Consider the following 10,739-nt stretch of genomic DNA (forward strand, 5'->3'; position numbering starts at 1 on the left):
TAATACGCCTTCTTCAGGGCATGTGGGTGGCTCGGTCAGTTAAGTGTCTGACTTGGGCTCAGGTCATGATCTCATGGTTCATGGGTTGGAGCCCTGCATCGAGTTCTGTGCTGACAGCTCGGCACCTGGAGCCTGCTCCGGATTCTGTGTCTCCCTCTCTCTCTGCCCCTTCCCCACTCTCTCGCTCTCACTCTCTCTTACTCTTTCTCTCTCAAAAATAAACATTATTTTTTTAAATAAGTCTTCATATTTTGTTGTTACCAGTTATGTAATAATAGTAACATAATAGCCATCCAAAGCATGGTAAGTAGTATGGCCCTCATTCAGTTTCCAAATCCCATCCCAAGAAGCATCTTCAGAAGATCCAAGCTACTACTGAAGATCTGGCCTCAGGCAGGGTTAAGTAAGAGTGGAGAGTACCTGGAAATGTGACTTGACAGTGCCAATGTGGAAGGCAGATAAGAGTTAGGGTTGACAGATGAACATGAAAGGTGCCTGTCTCTCTTATAGATGAGCCACTGCTGCATCCAAGAATAGCTTTTACAATCAAAGCAGTCTGCTGAAATAACCAAGAGTGACAATCAGCTCTTAACTTCAAAAGGGAACTTCACGTTCTCTGATGCTTCATTTACAAATGTCCAGTAGTATTTTTCAGACAGAGATGAGTACTTGTGGCTACTTTACTAGCCATGAACAGAGATGTCAAACTCTTATACTCTGCATCATCGATACACTCTATGGAATGAATAATTGTAGACTTTGTGGTATTCAGGGATTCTCTGATCTCAGCTACCACATCTCACCATCTACAGTTTGCCTCTGAAAAAGATTTGGATAAATAACTAAAGATAAAACGCCCCAATGCACATCATGTTTTCCAGACATGTGAGATAGAGGAGAGAACCTAAGAAGGGTAGTTTTGAATAGAGATATGGAAGGTCTAAAAGATGGAGATACCTACTTTTTATGAGACATGATGTGGAAAAAAAAAAAAAAAAGGAAACAGAATCACAGCAGATCAGTGTTGCAAGAGCCCTAACAGAACAAATTAACTCCCTCCTTTTAGGGAGGAAGGAACTGAGGCTCAGAGAGGTGAATGCCATTAACCACATTTGCCACATAGTAAATGGTAGGACAGCTGGGAGTTCAGTTTTCTGACCCTAAAGCAATAACTAAACCAGTAAGGGAGTATTTTGCTATTTATAATTAAATGTGTGCAGTTTTGAAAATAAAAAAGTTAAACATATAAGAGGGTCTAGATCTGACACTTAATGACTCCTACATAAATTCCCTTTTATGCATTTAATAGTACCTGGAAATACTGCTGATATTTTTTTTATCATTTATTATCATTTTTGCCAATTAGTATGATTGCACTTTAAAGAAAGATTTTGTATTACAGACCAGTGATTCTTATATTTTTTCCATCAAATCACCTATTGGACGTTGCAAAGCGGTGGGAAATTCCACAGACAGGAAATTTGGAGATCATGGCACAAATTTGTAAGGTCCAACAGAGAAATTTCTTTAAAGAGTGATATTTCATCTTAAAAGAGTCATGAAACATTTTCTATTTGCTCGTTTTCATGGGAAAATAGTGTTTCCTTCCAAAAGTTCTGGGTAAATAAGCGTTCCAAACATGTACAACTTTTATTCTGCCTAACATCACAGAATGTTGCATATTCTCAGGAGTTCATATGCCTTTCATGTACTAGTTATAAGCTATCTCCCTTTTGCTTTAGAAACCTATCATAGAAATAAATAAGCACAAAACCTCAATGCAAAATAATCCATATATAAAGCCCCTTTTCTGGTTCTCTGTTCCACGTAACAATTCTTCTCAAAACAAAACACATAATTTTAAGGAAAGAGAAAATTTACATTTAAGCTTTAACTGCATATTTTAGTGTTTTCCTACAGTAAAATAGAAAATATGCTTAATTGCATACCTCTAACATTCCTTAAACCGAAACAAAATCTACCTACATTTCCAAATCACCCAGTATTGTTAAAGCTCAATATTTACTTACGTTGAATAACATACATCTATCAATTGACTAATCAAACCAAAAATACTAAATATTCTCTTTAGTTTCAATAGCTCACCTAAAATGGATTTGGGCAGGACAAAAGTATAAAATGCATTTCACAAAAATCATAGGATTTTTCAAGAATGGAAAAGAACCTTAATCTTCTCATCCTTTCCGTCTGCCCATGCTCGAAGATTCTCCACAATGGTTTTTTTTTTTTTTTTAATGTTTATTTATTTATTTTGAGAGAGAAAGACACTTGGGAAGGGGCAGAAAGAGAGGGAGAGAGAGTACCCAAGCAGGCTCTGCACTATCAGGGCAAAGCCTGATGCGGGGCTCAATCTCATGCACTGTGAGATCATGATCTAAGCCAAAACTCTCTCTCTCTCTCTCTTTTTTTTTTTTTTTTTTTTTTTTTGGAAGCTTAACTGACTAAGCCATCCAGACACCCCTCACAATATTACTTTTTTAAACAAATATTTATAGGAAGCTTGATATGTGATAGTTCTAAGATAGTATGTCCCTGTTTATAGTGTTCTGAGTTTATAGTGTTCTGATAGTAAACATAAGTATATAATAAGTAAAGCATGATAGGTTTCTGCAGAGAATTAAAACAAAGTAACATAATGGGGTTGATGTGTGGAAAGGGGGTTATGTTTTATTGGGTGCTCATGAAAGTCTCTCTGAGAGATGATACTTAAAGCTGAGCCCTAACCTGACAGGAAAGATGTGATGCATATAAAATCAGAAAAGAAAAAAATTCAGGAAAATAAAGTAACTACTTTTCAAAGTTCCCAGGACAGGAATACAGAGAGTGCCAAAAAGCTAGAGCAACATGGTTAAGGAAGAGCAGAATGAAATCCTGTACAATTTCATTATTTTACAAAAGGGTACAGAATTTGGACTTTAAATACAATGGGAATGTTGAGTATTTAAGTAATGGTGTGATGGCACTATGTCCTTTATGTCACTATTTTAATCTTAGTAACAGTTGTGTAAAGTAAGGATTGCAAAAGTTGTGGCTGGAAAGTATGGCAGCTAGGATAGTGGCCCATGTGGTTTGGACCAGGGTGCTTGTAGGAGAGCTGGGAACAAATACACATGATTAGGACATGTCTGGGGGGGGAAATCAATGGCACTGGCTGACAGTTTGCATAACAGTGGGTAAGGAGAAGATAGAAATAAAAGATAATCTCTAGATATTTGGCTTAAGCAATTGAGCAGGCAGAAGTGCTATAATCTAGAGGAAGTAGAGGAAACTAGGGAATAATTAGTTGGCAGTGGGAAGATGGAAGTTAAGAATTCTGTTTTCACTATATAAATTTTGAGACCCATATTTCATACCAACGTGAAGATGTCACAGAAGCAGTGACACATTTAAATCTAGAGTTGAAGGGAGTTGACAGGGATGGAGAAGTATATTTAGGAATCACAGCAGACACCTAAACCACAGGACTGAATGACATCGTCTAAGGTAAGTATGCTGACAGAAAATAAAATACATCTGGGACACTTCAAAATGCAGAAAAGAAGAAGAGGAAAAGGTTCCAGTAAAGGAAACTGAAGCTGTTTAGTATATTTCCTTAGAAAAAAATAATGGCATAGTTAAAGTAGAAAAAACAATGTTTCTTACGTATATTTAAATACATCACATATATACAAATGCAAATAAGGGTTCAATAAATATGTGTAAAGATGTGTATGTATAAACACACGTGCTGTAAGTATTCACATACCAAGTGAATTATTTGGCCAAAATAAACGCACACACGTATGTAAAACACAGACAAAGAACACACCCCTCCTTACTGACTACCCATGTGTTTCTTGAAGGCTATCTGCAAACCTTTCCCCCAGAGATTTTTTTTCCTTGGTACTTTATACTAAGTAGTTCTACTGTCTCTAGCCTGTAGAGCTGGAGTTTCACTAGCTCCTCTTTCCATTTATTTTTAAGAGACAGAGAGAGTTTGCAAATGGGGGAGAGGGGCCGAGGGAGGGAGAGAGAGAAAGAGAGAGAGGGAGAGAGAGTCCCACACCACAGTCCCCACCCTCAGAGCAGAGCCTAATGCAGGGCTCCGTCCCACAACCCCGGAATCATGACCTGAGCCCAAATCAGGAGTCAGATGCTCAACTGACTGAACCACCCAGGCACCCCATCTCTCTCCATCTCTTCATCTTATTATCCCCTTCTAGTTTGTCTTCTCCACCCAACCCTAACATTTCCATCTCTTGAAGATTACACCCTTCTCACTCAACTGTCTCTAAACACAGTATTCAAATTCACCCTCATGCCTCCTTGTGTGTGAGCAAATTCATCAGTGTGCTTAAAGGGATGCAGACCTTTTATTTTATTAGAAGCACTATTCTACCTGTTAAAGGATGAAAAATGGGCCAAGTCCTTGTAGGCTTATCTAGCATGGTTGGGTCAGAGAGTCTCACACATTCAGAGGAGCTTTCAGAGTCTAACAAAAAAGTAATTACCTGGAGAATTATGTTTTTCCATCAACTAGAATTTCTGTCAGTCGATGAATACAATAACTATTCAGGTATTCCATTCTGATTATTTAAATGTGAACACTGATGGCACCAATGATTTTGCTTCATCTCTTAAGACATGGAAAAGTCTGAAACAGCAACTCTCCTTTTCCTATTGTACTGAATTAAATACATTTTTTGTGAGACTACATCATTGATATTTTATGCAATTAACTTTTTTTGATGAAATATGTATCACTTCCTCAAATTTTAACAATTTTAAGTATGAGAAGAAAAATGAAAATAGTTTTATGAAAATATATTATTAACTATAGCTCTTAAATAACACTGTTAAAATACGTATTTGACACCTTTCTTCTTAACTTCCTTAATCCTCTGAATAAAAAGTAAAGGCATTTTCCCAAATCAGACAAAAACAATATAAATATAAATCTCTTAGTAGGGTAAGTGCATCACATGCGTCTCCTGTAAGTTAGTGCAATGTATATAGAATCAGACTATAAAGATAAGGCCCCCAAGAGTAACATAATCGAGAAGAGAATTTTGCAATTCCATAAAAAATTAAGAAAAATCATAGATGATTTAATTAAAAAACATTAGAGAAGAAAACTTTTAAAGGTTTGGAGATAATTATCTAGATTGCACTCTATATTACACACCTTATAGAAATACAAAATAAAACCAGTATCATGTTTTTACCCAATTGGAAAAAGTTTAGCGAGTGTGTGATATAATGGATATTTTCTCAGTCCTGGCAAAAAAAAATTTCAGCACCTCTCTGGAAAACAAATTAACTTCATGTATCCAGAACCTTACAAATGGCCATATCTTTTGCTTTGGTAATTACACTTCCTCAAATATATCCTAGAAAATATTCAACAGTAGATATAAAGAATTTTATACCCAAGGATGTTTTCCCAACATTATTTGTAATTGTGAAAGTTTGAAATATATTTAAGTAAAATGTTGGAATTAGGTGCATCTATAGACTAGAATATTATACAGTCATTATAGATGCTTGAAAAATGTTTAAGGGCATGAAGAAATATTTATAATATGAAGCTTAATTAAGAAAATTAGTAAGCTTCTCTGAATATACATTATAACTTGCATGTGTGAGAGAAATAGACTTATACCAATGAATTGGGGAGGGGCAGTAAGTTGCAGGTGTTGTTTATAATCTATTGATTTCTAGATATTTCTGAATTTTTAACTAAAGATTTATGTATACATACATATAGTGAGAATTTTTTTGAGAAAAATAAAGTTAAGAAATAATGTAAATTTCCATAATGGATATCAAGTAAGATAACGCCCAAAGTAATTCCCAATGGCTTTGGCAAGAGGTAAGCAAACAGTTACCAAAAAAAGGACATTTCTAGTCAGGTGATAAAAGCAGGAGCTGGAGTTACACAGTTGGAGAGCAAATGCAGAATTTGGAAATGGGGACAGTTGGTGAGTGTGGCCCTTTTATAAAACTTGGCCATGAAGAGCAAAACAGATACAGGTAGAAATGTCACACCTGTGGTCTAATTACACAGGACATTCGATGAAGTATGGGATCTGTCCTCAAGAAACATAACATTTTACAGGGTTTTCCTCTCATATTTATATCTTCTACCAAAGAGACTGGGGAGTGTGACCCAGCAGTTACCTTTCAATTCCATACTTTCTGCCTAATTTGTTGAGGCTTCATATAAACAACCTTGCCTTAAGAGTTTCTCTAAGTATTCCCCCATCACTAAACCTCTCCCCAATTTTGACTCTAAATTATACTATATACATGTGTCTTCAGTGCTTCTAAAACATATTCCTTTTCTTATTAAGGCAGTAACTGTTGTGCATACATTTAAAAAATAAACTTTTTCTCCAAATTTGTTACATTACTTTAGTTTAAGGAAAAATAAGGAAAATTTAATATGAAAAAATACCAAAAAGAAGAAAGTAGTTACCTAGAAAACAAAAGCAGTAAGCTTCATGATGATGATAATTTGGATCTGACACAAAAGCAAAGACAACAAAAGCAAAAAATAAATAAGTAGGACAACATCAAAGTAAAAAGCTTCTCAACAGCAAAGGATATCATTAACACAATGAAAAGGCAACCTCCTGACTGGGAGAAAAATATTTGCAAATCATACATCTGATAAGGAGTTAATATCCAAAATACATAAAAACTCATAGACCTCAATATAAAAAAAAAAAAAAGATTCTATTAAACATGGGCAGTGGAGCTGAATAGACATTTTTCCAAAGAAGACACATGGATGGCCAATAGGTACATGGAAAGGTGTTCAACATCAATAATCATCAGGGAAATGCAAATCAAAACCACAGTAAGATATCACCTCACACCTATTGGAATAGCTGTTATCAAACGCCCAGCTATAAAATAATAGGTTAGGTAACATACAGAATGGTGACCAGTGCTAAAAATACTGTACTATATATTTGAGAGCTGCTAAGAGAGTACATCTTAAAAGTTCTCAATACACACACACAAAATTGTAACTGTGTTTCGTGATGAATGTTAACTAGACTTATTCTGGTGATTGTTTCACAATATATATAAATTTCAAAGCACGTTTTATACCTGAAACTAATATAATGCTATATGTCATCTAAATAACAAAGAAAAACAAAACAAAACAAAAAACACAAGATACATTACCACACAGTTGTTTGGGTTGATCATTCTCAAAATTTACTCAACAGAAATCTATATTGAAGAACTATAGAAAATCTATATTGAAGAACTTCATTACATCACCTAACACCCTTGACTTTAAATTGTCTTTGTTGACAATTCAGGGTATTGTATAATCAATTCTAGCTACAAAGAACTTACAAATTAATGGCATTATTTAGTTTTTCTGACCTAAAATATACTAGCTTTTGCTATTAATTTAAAAACTAAGTAACCCAAATATGTGTATGCTTATATTCATGTCATTTTTAGTACAAGAAATGGACATTTATCTCATTTGCTTCCAATAAGTGGGTTAGGGTTGAGGATGATAGGGAACAGAAGACATTGCAAGAGAAGTTCTCATGGATGAACAGATAAAATGATTTGAAATTATAAGACAAAATATTACCTTTTTGGTATAGAATAGAGTGGTCAGTCTGTGAATCTTTGGATAAACTGATTGTAAATATCAGCTCATCAAATATGATTTATAAATTATTCTCACACTCAATACTCTGTAGATTTCACAATTTATGTATTATATTCTTTATAAAATAAGGAAAGTGGTTTACTTAGAATCTATGAGCACATGTCTATGCCTTGATTTTAAAGATAATGCAAAACTAATACTTAGGTAATCAATTACCAACCAGACTCCCTCATTTTGTGCATTTATGTAGATAGAACATGTACACAACATCCCAAATATGTAAAGTTCATATTAAATTTAAAATGATTCTCTGGAAATATGCCTATTTAAAACACAGATGTGAATCAAATTGGCTATCATTACATTTGCCAGAAAGTTATAGTAGGAGCAGAGGGGAAAATAAATTATCTCAATTTTGTATTAAACTAAATACCACAATTGAGGGAGTGGGGTGGAGTAGTGGGAAAAAAAAAAGCTAATTAAGGAAAAGAATGAGGTACGACTGGGTGGCTTAGTTGGTTAAGTGTCTGACTTTGGCTCAGGTCATGATCTCACAGTTTGTGAGTTTGAGCCTCGTGTTGGGCTCCATGCTGACAGCTCAGAGCCTGGATCCTGCTTCGGATTCTGTGTCTCTCTCACTCCTCACTCTCTGCCCCTGCCCCACTCACACTCAGTCTCTGTCTTTCTCAAAAATAAGTAAACATTAAAAAATATATATATTTGAAAAAAAAAGGAAAAGAATGAGGCAAAAATGAGGTATCTCTTAACAAGAAGATCCTCCAGTGAAACTTCCAGGATCACGATCTGGCCAAAGAAGCAAGCAGAGGAGGGTTTATCATAAAGACAAATAAGGCATAAGCTTCAGGGCCCCTCACTTGCACATGTCCCTTTTGAGGCTCTAAACCTAATTTAACATCATAATTTTATATTCTTAATGACGAAACCCCCATCTCCATATTTTTACAGACTTCAAGTCTCTTATAACCTAGATATCACCCTGGAAGCAAATGAGAGAAAGAGCTGCCATATCTGTATTTAAGTTTAATTTGCGACTGAGTTTGGGTAGAATGCAGATTATGTGATGGCTTTCACCTGTTCAAGATATGAATTTCCATTTCTTTTTTTTAACTTCTTTTTTTAACGTTTATTTATTTTTGAGAGACAGAGCATGAGGGGAGGAGGGGCAGAGAGAGAGGGAGACACAGAATCCGAAACAGGCTCCACACTCTGAGAGGCAGCACAGAGTCCGATGTGGGGCTCGAACCCACGAACCACAAGATCATGACCTGAACCGAAGTCAGACGGCCAACGGATTCAGCTACTCAGGCGCCCTGAATTAACATTTCTTAAATAAACAACTCAGCATATATTTTATTTGTATCAAAGAACAGACTGGAAAACATAACCGGGTATTTTAAAGTTTTAATATAGTTGAAGCTGGCTGCTCAGCCAGTAAAGTATTCCCAGGATTGTGCTCTCAAATGGAAAATTCTGAGAGTATGGTTAAAAAAGAAAAGGTTTAGGGACATTTGGGGTAGCTCAGTCAGTTAAGCAACCGACTCCTGGTTTTGGCTCAGGTCATGATCTCACGGCTTCCTGGGGTCAAGGCCCGTGTGGAGTTCTGCACTGGCAGGGCAGAGCCTGGTTGGGATTCTTTCTCCCTTTCTCTGCCCTTCCCCCACCAGTGTTGTCTGTCTTTTAAAAAAAGAAAAAAGGTTTAACTCAAAATTGAGTTGACCCAATGGATGAGTGAAAACAATGCAAAGAAGCTGAGTTATCTTTTAATGTCTAAGAAGATTTCTCCCTGAAATATTGGAGATTTCATTTAACTTTTTTTCTTAAAATAATATGTATACTCTCTTAATAAAGTTTTTTTTCATCTTTTTTGAATAGTCAATTTCATTACCAGTGTTCGGTATTGAAAGTCAGTCTCAAATGGAATTACTTGGGAAGAATTGTGAGGTTACACTGCCTAGCAAGAATTACCACTATATTTTGCTGTCTATTTGGATTACAGATGCAAGGTTATAGATGTAATTTTCAGGACAGAACACTTACATTCTTCAGCATACTACTTTAACTCAACAATCACTATATGCAAGGCACTGGTTTAAGACTTAGAGAAAGATACAAAGATAAATTAAGACATGTTCTTTGCCTTAGTGTCAATCATACAGATTATTCAATATCAGTAATTGATTCTTTAGTGCAACAGATTCCTTGAACAAAGATAACCGTTTTGCATTTTGCATGTGATAGGGAAACATTTTATCAGAAAAACAAATAATAATTATGAATCTGTTAACCACACATCTTGCTGTCACATTCTGTTTCCTCCAGGAATGTATAACCTGAGGCATATGACAAGGACTCCTAGACAACAGTATCATAGAATACATTATACTATTTTCAATATTTCCTCACAAACCATAAACTAACACCCATTTCCTTTAGTTTAGCATTTAAAAACCCTTTACATTCTCACCTCAACTTTCTTCGAAAACCTCCACTTTGTCTCTATATAACTCTGGCTAGGAACTCCCTCTTCTGAACAACTCTATGTCTTGGCAAGTTTGTCCCATTTATTCTGTTTTTCTAAGTATCCAAACACTATTTACTTTAAAAAAAAAAAAAAAAACAACTAAGTTCAGAACTACAGTCTCCACAAAGCTTCCCTTGATGACTGTAGCCCATGATACACTTTTTCACTGTTTCTTTTTGTGGGTTTTTTTAGCAAATGATTTAGAACAGAAAGAGAAAGAACTATTACATCTCTGAATTTTTTTGATGCTGAAACTTGATTTTCTTCTTTTATTTTTAACTGTGATAAAACACATATGACATAAAATGTACAAGATCTTAACCATTTTTAAGCATAGAGCTCAGAAGTGTTAAGTACATTCACACTGTTGTACAGCCAATCTCCAGAATGCTTTTTATTTTACACAATTGAAGCTCTGTACCAATTAAATGACAATCCCCATTCTTCCCTACCCTCAGCCCCTGGCAACAATCCATGGTACCTTCTGTCTGTATGGATTTGCTACTCTAAGCATATCATATAGGGGGATAACATGGTATTTGTGTTTTGTGA

At 35.3% G+C, this 10,739-nt stretch overlaps 1 protein-coding gene across 1 annotated transcript in view; it reads right to left on the bottom strand.

Annotated features, from left to right (window-relative positions):
• ERBB4 (erb-b2 receptor tyrosine kinase 4) overlaps nucleotides 1–10,739 on the bottom strand; it is a 712,433-nt gene that overhangs the window by 618,451 nt on the left and 83,243 nt on the right. The window lies entirely within an intron of this gene.

The sequence above is a fragment of the Panthera leo genome, chromosome C1 (genome assembly GCF_018350215.1).
Source record: "Panthera leo isolate Ple1 chromosome C1, P.leo_Ple1_pat1.1, whole genome shotgun sequence".
Taxonomy (NCBI): domain Eukaryota; kingdom Metazoa; phylum Chordata; class Mammalia; order Carnivora; family Felidae; genus Panthera; species Panthera leo.